Source organism: Danio rerio, chromosome 25 (assembly GCF_052040795.2).
Source record: "Danio rerio strain M-AB ecotype USA chromosome 25, GRCz13ab, whole genome shotgun sequence".
In the NCBI taxonomy this organism is placed as follows: domain Eukaryota; kingdom Metazoa; phylum Chordata; class Actinopteri; order Cypriniformes; family Danionidae; genus Danio; species Danio rerio.
Window position 1 is genome coordinate 22,671,807 of NC_141045.1, and position 15,840 is coordinate 22,687,646.

The 15,840-nt window shown below is 33.3% G+C and overlaps 1 protein-coding gene across 5 annotated transcripts in view; it reads right to left on the minus strand.

Moving 5' to 3' along the window:
- The window catches only part of immp2l (inner mitochondrial membrane peptidase subunit 2), a 209,514-nt gene that overhangs the window by 47,028 nt on the left and 146,646 nt on the right, over window positions 1-15,840 (minus strand).

Sequence of the window (15,840 nt, forward strand, 5' to 3'; positions counted from 1 at the left end):
TCCCACTTGTTGCCAAGGTAAGACAAGGTGATACACAGACATACACACACACGAATGAACGTTATGAAAACTAAAGTTTGTTGTACAGTTGGCGGTTCACTTCCATTATTTGGGAAGATTGCATTCATATCAAAAGTGAACCGTACAGTTTGCACGAACCTTACCCCAGACCACCTCTTTCAGGCAGACTTGGGTACGGTTCACCAGTGCGCACCCAAGTTCAGAAGACAGCGTTCACACTAGCTAAACGTACTGAACTATGACGTCAAACGAACCTGGGTGCAGACCAAAAATGCTGGTGTAAAAGCACCCTTAGGCCCAATCCCAATTGTATTTTTGTACCCTTACTCCTTACCCTCGGCCCTTGCAACAGAATGTGAAGGGGAAGGTCTTCAACATTTACCCCTAAGAAATGGGACACCACTACAACACCTGCACACGTCATCATATGTCATTGCGAGCTCTTGCTTTATATAAGATTGATGATGGCGACTGCTGTAGTTGCATTATTTTTTGGTATTTAACTTGAGGAAATCACTGAAGGCATATATTATGTTATCATAATATACGCCTTCAAACTAAAGAGAATTGGGACACCCCTACCCCTTCACGTAAGGGAAAAGTCTAAGGGGTAGAATCGGGATTGGGCCTCAATCTCCACCAGTTACTCCACTAAAAAAGTTTTTATTAATGTCTTATATGCGATATTCCAGTTTTGTTTATAAATTTATTTAGCGTCTTTAAATGGAAACATAGCTAGTCTTGATAAATGATTTTTTCAGTAGGTGAAATGTGGTCAGGATAAAATTCAGTGTGTTTAGGAATTGCGCACAGGGTTTAAAGATTAAGTTTTAATATCTGATAAAGACAAGTTAAATAGCATGTGCCTTGGTAAATGAAATGTGATAAAAGAGTGTAAAATAACAGAATTGAGTTTTTCTCTTTAAGGGTTGGGGGAGATTCACAAAACTCATTGACTTTAAGTCACATTATCTTCTCTTTCATTAAAAATCCAATAGGAATTCCAAACGCTAAACTCCCAGAGGTGATGAATTGCTGTCACAGGACGAATGATGTGGGGGATTTATCAGGGTTGCTTGGTCATACATCACTGGGGGTTTTAGCACCCAACACAGGGGCTTTTAGAGTTGGGTCATTTGTCACCTACACGGGAGCCAAATTATGCGCCGTTATAGCGGTAGGGACTGAATAGGTCAGCAGGAATGTGCTGCATCTGCTCTCTTTATTTCAGGATGTGCCTGCTGAGACACGGCGGACATTATGGACACAGCAACACCTGCGGTTCACAATGACAGGGCAGTCAACGAGCCAAAAAAACAAAGGTGGAGGAGAAAATACCCTCGCCTATGCAAACGCCATTCGTCTTTGGAATGTTAAAGAGCAGAAGAAAAAAAAAAACATATTAAGAGAAATATCATTAACAATTATATGAACAATGTTTCAGTAAATGTGTGTAAAATGACAGTTTAAAACACGCAAAATGAATAAATTATTGAGACCTTCAAATAAATTTAAAGAAAGTGTTAAAATTTATGTAATGTTAATATAACAGTAACAAAAATAATGTTAAGATATTAAAAATATCATTAAGATTTGTTTTAGAAATATTTGAAGATAATATTACATCTCTAGCAGAATAAAACATTTTAATATGCAATATATATATATATATATATATATATATATATATATATATATATATATATATATATATATATATATATATATATAGTGTGTATACAATTTATGTTTTATTAAGTTTAAAACACAGCTTATATAACCTGAAAATTTTAATACAAACCAAAGCTAAATTTTTAAATATTAAAAACACTTACAATATTAAAAACTATTACAACTGCAGCTTGTAATAATAACAAATAAAACACTATTTAGTTGTAACATTATTATTATCATTTTAAGTTTAAAACAAATGACTGCAATTAAGACAAATTAAGATAAAAAATTATTAAATAGTGTATAAAGTTAAAAACATGAACAAAATTAAAATATGGAATTGTTGCCATAATATAGTGGCAGAGTAGTAAAGATTTTAAAATAATTTAGGAAAATATTGGAATATTTGCACATAATATTACACACATTGTATTAAAACACATAAACATTGGAACATACTTACTTGAAATCGCTATTCTCTGACTATAAAGACATTTTACAGCTCACTGATGGAATATAAAGATATGATGTATTAGTTTACAGTGTTCTAACCTGTTCCAGAACTTCAACTTGAGGCTTAATCAATCAACTATAAAGTTTCATGTACAAAATCCATATACTAGCACTTGCCCCATCAAGAAAATCAACTCATTCTGCATTAACCACATAACTTCACTATTAATATCAGATATGTCTGTGTGTGTGTGTGTGTGTGTGTGTGTGTGTGTGTGTGTGTGTGTGAGTGTACAGAAGATAAATGTGTTCAGCAAATTCAGTAAATCTTGATTATCACAATGTCAGGGCTGATAGTGGAAAAAATTCCTGAGCCTGAACTTTTTTCCTTGCCCCTGAGGTGAGTAGGGGTGGGGGTACTATGTATGCAACGCACTTTTAACACATAACTTGTGGGCCCCTGGGCCCAAATATATTAACAGCCTATGTGTAACCCTGATCATCATTATTGTCAAGTGGCTCTTTTTAGACACATGCCAGTAATGTCAGTGACACATGCCAGTGTCAGTGATCTTGTGACATGTGCCAGTAGGTGTCAGTATAAGCACGTTATAAGCACATTAATCTTATAAGTCTCTTTGCTTTAATATTTAAAAATCATTAGGCAAATGACACCTGTTATCTTACATGCATATATGTTATGAGTTTTCAACATGCATTTTATTATAACTTTTTAAAGGATATTATTTAAAATACCTTAAAATGAAAATAAGTTAAATAATAAAATAAATGAATGAATTAAAAACATAGAGAAGTCCATATTGTAGGGAACAAAGGAACTGCCAGGATGCAATAATATACAGTACAACAGATAAGTGTAACCCCTCCCATACATAAGCATGCCACAATAAATTTGACTGACATGTACTGTCAAATGACTATATTACGTACGGAAGTATGACTACGAATACATAAAATAAATGCGTTTAAATTAAAATATCGTGGAGTAGTTCAGCAAATAAACTAACTTGCGACGCGATAAATTAGGTTAAAAGTCGCGTAATGATTAAATATGGTTTTGCTCGTGTTAATTAATGTCATAAGCTTCGCCGGGTGTCGATGTCACTGCAGTGACATGCAGCGCGACACTCTGAGTGACACAGGTCACTACACATGCCACTAGCGAGTGACACATGACAGTGGAAAACCGGACGTGCCACCGGAATGTGCCAGTGTCATCTGTACGTCAGATGTCATGTCACTCCATGTTAAAACTGCTACTGTGAATCCGCGTTCAAGCGCACACAATAAGCTAAAACTCGCCCCAAGCACCGGCAAAAACAAATAACAATGAATGTGTCGAGGAAAGCGTAAGGACATATCTTAATTATTTATTAATAAACTTATTCTGAGTCAGTGTCGCAAAGATCCTGACTGGCAATCTCCTCTTGGACTCGCCTTTAGAAATTCATCTTTACGGATTACATGAAGGAGTTTTCTTGTTTTCGTTTTGTTTTATTTCGTCAAGTAATAATTTAAAGCTTTCTATAAATATATTTATTATGTCTGTGAGGCATATACATTTTGCTTCATTTTGTTAAGCGCTCCTGTTCAAAAACCAGACGTCAGAAAGCGCATAATTTTGGTTTTCTTTATTTTATAAAAACGCTTTAACGTTTTTTGATGTATTACTCGTACTTTGTGAGCAAAAATGAAGGATAACTTTAAATTGCTCCCACTGAAAAAATGCAAGTGATTGCTCTGGCGCCTCGATGTCCTGCAAGCTTTTTATAAGCAAACTATGCGCCTAATAGCACACATTCTTTAACGTTTAAGCTACCATTGTTTTATACTTGAACTGTTTTATATCTTTTATTTTAGGCAAGTCGTGATGATCTGAGAAGGCAAACTGATCAAACAGACAATGATGGTCTTCCGCTGGGCGCTGTTCGTTAAAAAAAAACTTAATTTTAACGAATAAAAATGCTCCAAACGTTTTTCTAAATAAGCTGAATAAAAAACGAAACTAAATATAAACACTTTGCCATTAGGCTACATACAAAACTGAACTATTTCATAGCTGAAACACTAAGTTGTTTAAGGAGAAGGGGGAAATATATTTTTGTCCCGTCTATTGCTTCACCGTTATTTCGAGAATAAACCCAGCGTAAATATGCAGATGTCATTTCCAAAACATATCAGCGTATATGTGCCGAAAACAAAAGTTTCATACAAATTCTGAATGGATTATAGCCTGGATAGTGCAAAGCACGCTCCTCTTATTATCACTAAAAAGCGTCACTAATCTTAGTTCATAGAGATCTCACAAAGATCCGTTATAATTTATAAAGCTCTCTAAATTACACAATTAATCTTTTATTTACATGGCGTCTACACTCAAAAGATGATTCACGAGCACACAAAATGGCACTTAATAAAAACCAATCCGGCGCTTTCAGCAGTGAGTGAATGACAGATCAATATCCGTGAACCTGATTTTTTTTCCCCCGCAGCTAGGCTTGCCACGATAGACGGTGTTGACGGTGATACCGGTGTTAAGACGCAACACCGGTGACATCACTTTTCTACCGTGACACCGTCCCCACATTTGTTTTTTAAGTATTCGGTTTTTTATTTTTTTTTATTAAACATTTATTTAAAATAAATGGAAATATAATTATAAATAATTGACTTAAAACGAGAGCATGCTCTATAATTAAAATCTAAAGCTACAGTGCATCATATTTCATTTACCACGTGAGGAGAAAGAGGAGTCGAATTTACAGAAAGAGGATGGCGGACGATTTATTGTCAAAACGCAATGCAAAGGCGCATATTTGGCAAAATTTTGGGTTCAAACCAAATGCATAAGAGAACCTGACGACGTTAATGAGGCGATCTGCAAACTTTGCCTGACAAAGGTGGCAGTATCTGGAAACATAACTAATTTATACACGCACCTTCATGTTTAACTATGGGTGGGTCGCGGATAGATCCATACATACGCAACGCATACTCTCATTTAAAAAAAATCACGCGACCATCATCTCACAATGTTTAATAATAAATATCTTTTTTTAATTAAAACGAGTGATTTAGCAATGCTGCGCCATTGACAATCCAACTGCAGAGAAACATCGTGGCAACGTGAGGACTTTTTCCGAAGTTCAGCTGTTCTTATTTCCACTTGATTATGTGTTTAATGTCAAAAAAATCCATAATGTCTAGGCCAAAAAGATCGAATCCTGTGTATGCGCGCATCTTTTATAACTGAGGCCGCTCTCTTCAAAAACCGAAAGTTGCTTCTTCTGTCTGGCAATATTTCGGCTTTTAATATATGAAAAGTTTATTTAGATGAGCCAATATTAAAAATTGCAATAAAGTAACTGAGACGTGCGGCCACACATCGAATCTGAGGACTGATTTCTCTCTCTCTCTCTCATTCAGACATCGAGCCACAACACAAGTCAAGTTGCAAAACTTAGGCAGGTGCAGCTGACAGGTAGAATAGCTGAAGCCTTTACGAAATCTGTCAAAATGCACCTCTGAAATTAATAGGCATAAATGTCTTTGAGCCAAAAAAAGTCTATTGGTAGGATATCTGTAAAAACGCAATTGGAGCCAAAGATATGAGCTGTGTAGCCTATAAATTATAGGCCTATTATTTCGAATAAAATGAAAACAAAAATTAACAATTCATTGCATTTTTCGTTTGATAAAAATATACGTAAACGAAAAAAATCAAAGGGTGGCTAATTTGTATTAATGTGTTTTAATTTTAATGAAAATATGCTCAGCATATTTAATTAACGGCTATACGCCGTTAATAGACAAGCCATTCTAAACATTATTTTACCGTGTACTGGGTTATATTTTACAATAAAAACTAAACGTAGCATGTCTCGCTGTCATTTAAAACGTGTAATTCATACCACACCAGAGCTGTGGACCTGTAGTGTTTAAACTTACAGGGCGGTTGGTCAATAGTCTTAATTCGCACTGAACTCCAATCCGAGGGACTCGATAGTTACTCGATAGACAACATTAACTTGAGAGAATTAAAAAATAAAAGTTTTTTTTTAAAGGAACAACGTGCAAATCTGCAACAAATAAAATAAAAATAAAACGTCTTGGCAGTGCTGTGTGTATTCCGCCACTGACAGTGTGAGACGCCCTTATGCTGCGCCTGTAACTGCCGCTTGTAAGAGAGATCAAAGCTGTATCGATAAAACCAAAAAGCAAGATCATTTAGTTATAAATATTCCATAACAATACTTATCGAAATATTTATACATTTACATGTTGTTTATTGAGATTGTGTGATCTGTATAGGTTGTCTGATCTTTCCAGAAGCTGTAAACTGACACATGCGGTGTTTAGCTCTGACGAGGCGCTTTTATTTAGCCTGCCCTTTGATTTTTTACATAATGTTTCAATTCTTAATTTTTTTTCATATAGTTTAATTATAAAATGAGTGCTCGCTTGTTTAGTTGCGATTATTATGCAAGGATCATATTTCATATTCGGTTTATTCTTCAATAGCCTAAATTCGTTAATAATGTATTTTATAAACGGATTGTTCATAAGGACTAAGCTGTTAATATATAACATAGGCGTTTATGGTTGTTATTTGTATGGTTCCAACTTACACAGTTTTTTCAGCCTGTAGCAGTGTTGTGTTTTATTCGTTATGTAAATAAAAGTTATGTTTTGTTTAATAACAGGGATTTTTTTTGTAGTTTCCTTTCCGTCCATTCAAACAATTGACACCGAATTGGCAACTCCCGCAAAACTGAAAGTGAAAGTAGGCTATTATACGCACGCATTTATAAGCTATTTAAAATCAGAAAAAAAGAGGAAATGAAAAAATGCCCACTCCCACGGTGATACCGGTATTACCGGTGTTGTCACATGTCGATTAACCGGTGGGGAAATTTCCTCACCGTCACAACCCTACCCGCAGCCACAGTACGCCGGAAATCCGGCGTGGTGCCGGAACGCTATCACCCCTGCAATGTTCATGTTCTCTCTATATGGTTATGAAATGAACATAACACCAAACAGCACTTTACTAATAGACTAATATTTAGAAGTTCACTTGGTTTGATTACTGTGAATCTGTATTATATACAGCAGCCATAGCAGACACATGTACACACCCACACTATACATAAGTATATATACAGTATATATACAGTATACACACACACACACACACACACATATATATATATATAACTTGGTAACTAGCTATATGTGTTTATATTCATGTTTAGACAACAAAATCCCAATATTTTCATAAGCGTTAGGATATCAATAAAGTATTTAGTAAAACAATGATGACTGTAAAACACAACAAATGAAAACATTTGTTATATTGACCAAAAAAAGCTCTAAATGAAGCTCTAAATCTTTAGGAATATATGTTTTTTAACCCTTTAACAGGCATCATAACCACCAGGTTGACTTTTTATCCATAGGTTTCCATTATTATTTTAAACGCTATTACAATTTTTTAGAGTTGTGTAAGCATGTTATTCAATGCAAGATGCGGGCCAAAAAAACAGTCACTTGTGTGACTTTCAGAAAAAAAAACCTGGTCTTTAAACATAACAAAATTTATATTTTTTGCATATTTTTAAAATATCATTTACCATATTGCAATATTTTCCCAGTGATGGGTTACAGCTGGACGTGCATAAAATATATGCTGAATAAGTTGATGTTTCAGTCCGCTGTGGTGAACGCAGATTAATAAAGGAATAGGGCTGAAAAGAAAATGAATGAATGAATGAATAATGCAATATTGGTTAAAGTTTTAGTAGGTTTGTTGTTTTTATTAATCTTTGTTTTTTCTAATGTCTACACAATTTTAATGAATCTTTTTAGTTATTTAGTTCTTATATCTAACTTTAGTTCATAGTTTTATAAAGTTAAACAAAATTCAAATAACACATTTTCTTGACGACTATAGCTGAAATATACAAGTTTAATATAACATTAAGCCAAACGCTAAATAAATAAAATAAATTCCTGCATTGCTGGGATTAATTTTCACCATCTTCTTTTCCTGTCTCATCTTGTCATTAGAACTCTCAGGATCTGAGGGCAAATTTTGTGCCTCAATGCTAAATTTTTCTTGATTTTTAATAATCTTCTTTGACGGGATAACTGAGATAGCTATTAATCAATACTCATCTGTATTGTTAAAGTGAAAATGATTTATTTACAGCTAATGCAGGAGTGTTGGAAACCGTGGCCATAATCCAAAGTTCCCTAAATAAACAAGGAAATAAGTCTAAAAGACAAATGTGAAGCTTTGACGTTGAGGGTAAATAGAAAGGAAGACGCGACTGTGGTTCTTGTCAGGCCTGCAAACGCTGTGCTTAACGATGCCACATTTAGTAATGAATAATTTACCTGCGTCTAATGAGCCTGTGTGCCAGCCTTTAACACTGCCATTCTTCTGAATGAGCTGATTACAGATGACAGAGCAGATCAGCTCAGTTCACATGGAGGTTAACAGACCTACTGGTAAACCCCACCCCCCTTAGTTACTGTTGCTAGCACTGACAAATAAAGGGATTCGCTAACTGTCTTCCAATGACAGCTCTCATGTCTCATTGTCTCATGTGACATTTTAACACATTTTGGGTGCATAAGGGCCACCTCTTTTTGACAGTAAATACAGTCTGTAATTGAATGTAATGAAATTATTTAGCAATTTGTAATTAAATACAGTTACTTTTTGGCAACTGTAATACAAGCAAAGTTATACAAGTAACAGTTAATTCAGTTAAGTTATTACAAAATACATTACATCAGAGGTGTGAGGGTCACTTCGCTATTATTTTTCTAATAATTCATCAACCTGTCATCATGTACTCCTCATTCAATGTTAGTTAGTGAAATCAATCTTTCAGTATGTTTATCTTTATGTTCTCTATGATCTACAAAATTCACAGTGTGAAGATTTAAACACTCAAAACTTGCAGTCTCTCAATTCAGCCAAAATCAATTAGTGATTTTTTGACGTCATTTTATACTTCATCTTCTTAAATTTTCTTGTGACCAATCAAATGCTCTCTAGAATCTCAAATGTCCCACCCAAGCTGTAGCTGAAATTGGTTGTTTATTCGCATGTAATCAAGCATTCATTTCAAGAGTTCACCTAAACACTTGCTTTATTAAATTAATAAAGTTTAGTTATGAACGCAAATAAAAAAGAAAGTAGTGATTTCTCAATGTACTTTGACTTGTATTTCATTGCAGACAATATAACAATCATTATTTAATGTGTTCCTCATAATTCTTAGTGTTTATTTATTTATTTTTTCAAAATAAACACAGATTTTAAGGCTAAACTGAACTACCGTGATCTTCGATAAATCAGGCTGCACAACACCAAAAATTGTCATTCATCTATAAGCGATATCACCACAAGCGCTCAGGACTACTTTGGCAAAACTTTGTCAAGGTTCACAATGCGTTTTCCCATCTACAAATGCCAGTTAAAACTGTACTGTGCCAAAAGGAAGCCCTATGTTAACAGTGTCCAGAATCATCGTCTACCTCTCTGGACTCAAAGGCATCTGGGATGAACCATTACACAGTCATCTGCCTGCAGCCCCAACCTGTCTCCAATAAAGAATGTGTGGAGCATTTTGAAGCGCAAAATAAAACAACAGAGGCCACGTACTGTTGCCCACCTTCAGTCCCTAAACATCTTTTAAGAGTTTAAATGTGAAAAGAAATAGCGACTTTACAAAGTGGTAAACGCTTTAATGCTCCAACTTTTTTAAAAAGCAGGATAATCAAGCCAGATCTCACGAGTAAACAAAACTAATTTACACTTTGTCAGATTAGTGGCAATTTATACAAATTCCAACCCAGGCACATTTTCATTACGTCCCCCTACTGTATGTACATTTGTGAAGAGCACTAAATACATTTCAGGAGTTTTTTTTTTTTTTTTGCAGTTTTTGTTTTCGCAAATACACCAGAGGCGGCTCCGTACACTTCTCTCGCGAGTGCCATTCGTGCCTGCCCATCTCACAAAAATCCACCAGAAGCTGCTGTCGACTGACTGACTGACCGAACGACTGACCCAATCTCCTCCTTCCCTAAACCCAACTGATAGTGTTTTCAAAAGCACAGATTGATTAGTGACCACCCACTTCCCTGAACCCAACCGACAGTGTTTTGAAAAGCAATCCAAAAAAAGAAAAGCACTCACAACAGCCTGATTTTTACCACGTTTTCAGATTTTACCACATTCTCACTCTGTTTACATGTTTATTTTATTTTTTGCCATTCTTCGCCAGACTCGAATCCCATCATAATGGTTTACTCCGCTCTGCGTCTCAAATCTTCTGACGTTTGCAATGAGCCAGTGAACAAACCGGTAACAGTGAGAAAGCCGTCCAAATGGAGGTAAGTGGTCAGCTGGTAAGGGTGAAAAAAAATGGCAGCATACTTTCCACTGGCTACACATTTCACGATCTCCATAAATGTAAATAGGGCTATGTTTTCAGAATGAGCCTATGTTGACAAATTCATATTGACTTCACTATGATTTTTAAAAGGAGGCGTGGCACTAAACCAGGGGTGGGCAAACTTGGTCCAGGAGGGCCGGTGTCCTGAACAGTTTAGCTCCAACTCTAATCACACACACCTGCTTATAGATTTCTAGGGATCTTGAAGACACTGATTAGCATGTTCAGGTGTGTTTCATAAGTGTTGCAGCTAAACTATGCAGGACACTGGCCCTCCAGGACCGAGTTTGCCCACCCCTGCACTAAACCCACCCCTAAACTCAAACATCATTAAGAGACAAGCAAATCATACTAAAATGTATGAAATGAGATTGTAAAGTTTCTGTGAATTTGCCACTAAATCTAAAAGTTCAAAATTTTCGACGCTGTGTTAGCGTAGCGACATAGCAACGTTTTTTTTAATGTAAAATGCTTGGCTTTTAGCTTCATTTTGACATTTTTAATGTAATATTATGTATCAAAAGTCTTTGGATAAACCATAAATTTAGTTTTCAATCTTTTAGTATGCTATTTTCAGTTTTTGATAAATTTTTTTTAAATGTGCTATGTGTATGTTGTTTATTAATATCTTTTTTTTTTCAAAAGCACTTACGTTTTATACATGAAATAAGTCTCGAAGGCACATTGTTTTTCCCTTTTTTTTTTGCATAAACACCATCAAACTCAAATGTTCCTATATTTCTATGGCACTGAATCCAAAGATATTCAACTGCCATTGGCTCATCTGCATTTAAAGGGAGTGGCTCAACTCAATTCAAACAACATTGTACTGGCAGGGGCTCATCTTTGTTCATCAACAATTGAAACAATGTTTTATATAAAAATAAAAAAAGACTTCACAGATGGCTGAATAGACATGTGGTTGCATACAAAATTGTCAATCTGTTGGAGATGTGAAATGAAAGAGACGGGCATGTCTGGACAAATACATCTGAAATAATCCAACAGCAACAGAAGACAAAAACAACCAATTCAAAGACAAATCATCACGTTTTTGTGTGCTTTTTGATATTTTCAGATAAATTATGAAGGTGCTCCAAAGCAGGGTTATTATTGTAGTGTTTATAATTTTTATAAAAATAAATACATCATGTACTTAAAAGAAATTAAGCATTCAAAGTACTGTAAAGAGTAAAGATAGGGATATAAAAAGCATTTTTTTCCCTATTGGTTGCCAATTAAATAAAACCTAAACTAAAAGCTAAATAAGGCTAAATACTATTAAACTAAATGAAAATAGAGTTTCATTTGAATACATTTTGTTTTGCAATGTAATGCCCTATTAAATTTGTACTACTACCTTTTAGTTTTTTTATTACAGTTAAATTTAGTTTAAATTTATTATTTTTAGTTCAATATTAAAATAACTATATCTAAAATTAACAACTATAGTAAAAACATGGTATTATTTACACACTATTACTTTTTAATAGTTTATATTTATATTTTCATTCTTGATTTTTAATTATATATATTTTTGCAATATAATGCAATATTTTTTTGTTTATTTATTACTACTACCTATAAGACAATTAAAGTTAAATTTAGTTTAATTTAGTATTTTTAGTTCAGCTTTTATGTACTGTGGACTATATATTTATTATTAAAAATATTTATCATTATATGCTGTAATTTTAACAAAATATTTAGAAATAAATATTTTGTTTAAAATAAATTAAATTACAATTTTATTATTATTCTGACAAGTTTTGATAAAAATGTATTTTTGGATCATTTTGATTTGTTCTAGGTTCTTAGATATTTTTGCACAGGTCCTATTTTTCCACTATCCATGTAACGTTTCATCTAATGCTCATTTAAATTCTTTTTTGTTGTTGTTGCTTGGTTTTTTTGATGTTGTAGTTCTTTATTTAACTAATCCAAGTGTAATTTGCGGTATTACAACTACAAATAAGACTGGCATGCCAATACAGACAATAGCCAATCAGCTTTCTGTTATTGAACTGTTATGAAATGTTTTGAGACTCAGAACAGAACAGTTCGCGCAGTCCCGCATTTGATTTGAGTTGAATATGAAACACTCTGAATAGATTTTGTCTGAAACATGTATGACTGTACACACATCTTCTTTATGATCCGTCAGAATGAAGAATGATCATAGGGAGAAGTAGAACCAGATGGCCAATACTTCTTGGCTAGAAATTGCAACAGCAGTGGGAAAGGAGGAACGTTTTTGTAAAAGTTTAGAAAAACCTGACGGATACGTTTGGTAAAAAAAAGAGGCCATGCAAAAGTAAAGACCCATGTGGTTTTAATATTACAGAATATGTTTTTCCACTATTCGTAGGTTTTACACAATTTTGAATTTAAAACAATGTACAAGTTTCAAACTAAAATTAGGTAACAAATTATGTCTTTGATACAGTTGAAGTCAGAATTATTAGCCCCATTTTAAATTTTCTTTTTTTTTTTTATATTTCCCAAATTATGTGTTTAACAGAGCATTCGCAGTATGTCTGATAATATTTTTTTTTCTTCTGGAGAAAGTCTAATTTGTTTTATTTCAGCTAGAATAAAAGCAGTTTTTAATTTTTTAAAAATCATTTTGAGGTCAAAATTATCAGCCGCTTTAAGCTATGTTTTCTTTGATATTCTACAGAACAAACCATCATTATACAATAACTTGCCTATTTACTCTAACCTGCCTAGTTAACCTAATTAACCTAGTTAAGCCTTTAAATGTCACTTTAAGCTATATAGAAGTGTCTTGAAAAATATCTAGTAAAAATTATTTACTGTTATCATGTCAAAGATAAAATAAATCAGTTATTAGAAATTAGTTATTAAAACTATTATGTTTGGAAATTTGTTGAAAAAAATCTTTCAATTAAACGGAAATTGGGGAAAAATAAACAGGGGGGCTAATAATTCTGACCTCAACTGGAAAAGAATATATGAACCTTTTAGTTTACAATATATTGATGCCCAATTTCTAGGCTTTATTGGTGATAACTAAACTAGCCAGACAATAATGTGTGAATTGTTGAGTGTGCAAAATAAAAAATAAAAAGCGTCAGTAATCTTAGTAAGTGTACTTCTTTTCTGTTTTTAATACTGCCATAATAAAACATCTAATTGTAGAGCAACCCAATATCTGTTGCCATTCAATATTTAACTTTAATGGGTAGACCTGTCTGAGGTATGAACAAAAGCAAGTGATGCATTTTTAGATTTTAAAAGATTTTGATTCAAAAAATCTTAAATGGTTTTAAAAATTGTTATAATAAAATATTAAAATAATTAAAAACAGTTATCTTGAATAATATTAATGATATGACCTAGTTCCAGAAGCTTTCTACTTCTCTGTTTATCAGTCTGGTTTTACTATCTGTTTCTTCCGACCGCCCCCTGTCATTTAAAAGAATATCTCCACGGCGAACGTGTCATATAAAAGCCTTGTCTGTTTCGTGAGGTGCACGATGGGGTGACAGGCAAAAGTATAAATCAGCCTTAAGATGTTTGTTTGTTTTTTCTGTAGTTCAATATTGCATCTAACATGTCTTTAGTACTGTTCAATTTGAATACGTTTATTTTACCAATTACTTTGTGATTTTCATTTTCTCTTTATGTGTATGTGTGTTTTTGATATTGCGATATAGGTCTTAAATTTAATACTTAATGCTCTTAAAAAGGTCCTAAAAAGTCTTAAATTTGACATTATGATATCTGCAGAAACCCTGCAATCAGAGTCTCATCTCCCATTTCCTTTCAGAAGAGTTGCCTTGCACCACAGCGCACTTGCTATTTACATGGTAGACTTTAAGTAAGTAGAAAAATTGAATGCTTCACTAGCAAGAAAACTGTTAAATATACCATCTGCAGCGCGAGGATAAAGAATGAGCCTCCTCCATTCAGCCTCTTTAATTTCTCTTTACTTTACTTTTAGCCTTTACATTACTCCTTTACTTTCTGTGATAAGGAAACAGTGGAAACTTGCTCCCCTGAAGACATCCATTAGCTTACAAATAATACTTGTTTTACTTTGCTATTTAAACAATGTGGCACAAAATGTAAAAATTACTGTTGCGTTGGTCTGAAAATAGCAACAAATCATGCCACACATGTCTTGCACCTTTAGGCCCTTAGTATTTTTAGTTTTAGTAAAATAACTAAAACTAAAAATATTAAAATAACTACATCTAAAATGACAACTATAGTAAATTACTAAAAAGTATTATTTACACACTTTTTAATTTTCATTCTTAATTAAAAAATTTTTTGTAATATAATGCCATATCTTTTTTGGCTTATTTATTATTGCTTATAAAACAATTCAAGTTAAATTAAATTTAATTTTGTATATTTTGTTCAGTTTTAATGTACTTGGGACAATAATTTTTTTTGTAAGTCTTTTTCATCTTGTGTTTTAACTTTAACAAAATATTTAGAAAATAATTGTTTGTTTAAAATTAATTAATTAATTAATTTTTATTTTGGGTCATTTTAAAAAAAATGCTTTTTTTGAGTTAAAAGTACAAATCACATGATATAAACTTGGGATTCAAAAGGAAAAAAAGACTCAGAAAATTTAACTTTCAGATATTTTACTTTTAGTTAAAAAATAATACCCTATAAGTTTCATACTTTAGCCAAAATCTTTCATATTTGATTCTAAGAAAACATATTTGCACTGCCGTTCCCCATAGATAAACATTCCTATATTGTTTCTGATGTTCTTGATTACATCAAAAGTAAAATCATTTAAAAACAAACAAACAAACAAAGCCAGAGGTCTTTTCATGACAAATGAAATCAATCTTCACTAAATGACCAATACCTTCTTTATTCCATGATCTGCTGGGTGAATCCAATCGTCAGCTCATGCTACTGCATATAAACAGACTCATTCTGACAAAACGTGACCAAAACACACAGTTTCCTTTCACAGTTTATGATCAATCATTGTCTGCATCATACAGGACAACTTGACAGCAGCCGACACGAGGCGAAGTGATAAATCTCAGCAATAAAGTGTCAGTGTGTGTCAATGTAGGCTGATTAACAGTGATTAGCAGTGTCATTTCTGCTCCTTCAAAACAGATGGTGGTGTTTTACCTTCAGCTAAAGATGGATATGAAGAACAGCGATATTATCACTTTCAAAACGTTATCATTAT